We start from the raw sequence: 2,725 nt of genomic DNA, 5'->3' as shown, positions 1-2,725 counted from the left end.
TTAATGGCCAGAAAATGTGCTGACTTAGTCAACCGGTCCACAATGACCCAAATAGCATCAAAGGTCCGTGACACTAGCAATCCTACCACAAAATCCATGGTGATCATATCCCACTTCCACTCAGGAATGGGTAAACTTTTCAGTAAACCGCCAGGAACCTGATGCTCGGCCTTCACTAGCTGGCACACATCACACCTCGAAACCCAACTAGCCACGTCCTTCTTCATCCCGACCCAATGATAGTACCTCTTGAGGTCACGGTACATCTTAGTCGCTCCTGGATGAATGGACAACTTGCTCGCATGAGCCTCTTTCAGAATCTCCTGCCTCAACTCCTCATCCTTGGGCACACAAACCCGACCGTGCACCAAGATAGTACTATTATCTGAGACCTGATACTCTGAATCCACATCCTTAGAGGCATTCACCAGCCCCAATTCCTTCTCCTGACCCAACCGCACCCTACTTAGAAGATCTGCTCTATCTACTGCTTCCAAGCCCAACGGTTCCTGTGAAACAGCACATAAGCTCAAAGCACTGATCTCCCCAATCAGAGACTCCATCTCCTGCTCCTGAGCCAAAGCCACCCTCTTCCGACTCAGAGCATCTGCAACCGTGTTAGCCTTACCAGGATGATAGGCTATCTCCAAATCATAATCCGCCACAAGCTTCATCAACCGCCTCTGTCTCAAATTCAACTCAGGCTGAGTGAATATATACTTGAGGCTCTTATGATCTGTGAACACCTGTACTTTTGCACCATAAAGATAAGATCTCCAAATCTTCAGGGCAAAAACTACAGCACCCATCTCCAAATCATGAGTAGGATAGTTGCCTTCATGCACCCGCAACTGCCGCGAAGCATAGGCAATCACCTTCCCATGCTGCATCAGAACACAACCCAAACCAACTCTAGATGCATCTGTATAAACCACATAGGGTTCTCCCTGCTCAGGCAAAGCCAACACTGGCGCAGTAGTCAACATCTCCTTCAGGCTTGCAAAGCCTTCCTCACACTCTTCTGACCAGACAAAAGGAACATCCTTCCCTGTCAACTTAGTCATAGGACGTGCTCTGCTTGCAAACCCCTGCACAAATCTCCTGTAGTACCCTGCCAATCCAAGGAAACTCCTGATCTCTGTGGCATTCTGCGGTCTAGGCCAATCTCTGATAGCCTGAATCTTCTCTGGATCTACAGAAACCCCCTCTGCAGAAACAATGTGACCCAGAAAGCCCATCTCACGCTGCCAAAAACTACACTTGCTCAACTTGGCAAACAACTTCTGCTCCCGCAGCTTCTCCATAACTGCCCTCAAATGCACTGCATGCTCCTCAGGACTCTTAGAATAGACCAGGATATCGTCGATGAAAATGATGACAGATACATCCAGAAACTCCTGAAACACACTGTTCATCAATCTCATAAACGCTGCTGGCGCGTTAGTCAATCCGAAGGGCATCACCACAAACTCATAGTGCCCATATCTCGTCCTGAAAGCAGTCTTCCTCACATCTGCCTCATCTATCGGTATCTGATGATAACCCGACGCCAGATCTACCTTGGAGAACCAAGTAGCACCCCTCAACTGATCCAACAACTCATCGATCCTAGGAAGAGGATACTTGTTCTTCACAGTGACCCGGTTCAAACCCCGATAATCAATACACAACCTGAAACTCCCATCCTTCTTCTTCACAAACAACACCGGCGCTCCCCACGGTGATACACTAGGACGGATGAATCCCTTACTCAACAAATCCTCTAGCTGCTTCTTCAGCTCTGCCATCTCTGCTGGAGCCATTCTGTAAGGAGCCTTGGATAACGGTGTCGTCCCCGGTTCCAGTTCAATGGTAAAAGGATCCGACCGAGATGGTGGTAATCCCTGCAAAGACTGAAACACATCCTCAAACTCTTCCACTACTGGAATACCGCTAACCGTAGACTTCCCCACTGACTCTGGCATAGATATAGTAACCAGATAAGCCTCACGGCCCTTCTCGATCATCTTCCCAGCCTGAATGGCTAAGATCACGAGACTCCTCGAAGTCGGTCTAATACCCTGAAAAACCAACTTCCCTCCTGAACGCTCAAACTCCACTCTATCCCGATAGCAATCCATCCCGAGAATAACATCATATAGCTCCACTGGACTGATAAGCAAATCCGCTGGCCACGACTCTCCTGCGATCTGAATATCAATTCCTCTAGCCCGTCCAATCACTCTCAGGAACTCACCTCCCACAACCCTGACAACTCCTGCACGCTCTCCAGGATCCCCGCTGATCCCCGCACACTCTGCACACTCCGGAGTAATGAAGCTATGAGAAGCTCCAGAATCAGACATAACATGGGACTTAAACCCGCCCACCAATAAGGTCCCTACACAAACCTCATGTGTTGAGAACCTAACACTTTATCACAGGAAAACATAAAATCTGACCGTACTAAATTCACAATCCGTGCACTGGTTCCACCAGTCTCTACTGTCGTGTAAGCACGTGGCGTCTGCTCAATCCGTGCCACCTGCTGACCTCCAGGCTGCACCTGCTGCAACGCTGCCACTGCTGACGGCTGCAACTTAGGACAAAAAGCCCTGATGTGCCCTGTCTCCCTACAATGATAACATACCCGAGGTCCTGTCGTCGGTACACTCCTCTTGGGACAACTAGCAACCCTGATGATCCTTGCTCCCACAACCGAAGCAACCCGCACCACTCGGTTTCT

Source organism: Camelina sativa, chromosome 20 (genome assembly GCF_000633955.1).
Source record: "Camelina sativa cultivar DH55 chromosome 20, Cs, whole genome shotgun sequence".
Taxonomy (NCBI): domain Eukaryota; kingdom Viridiplantae; phylum Streptophyta; class Magnoliopsida; order Brassicales; family Brassicaceae; genus Camelina; species Camelina sativa.
Note: the sequence above shows the minus strand (reverse complement) of the source record.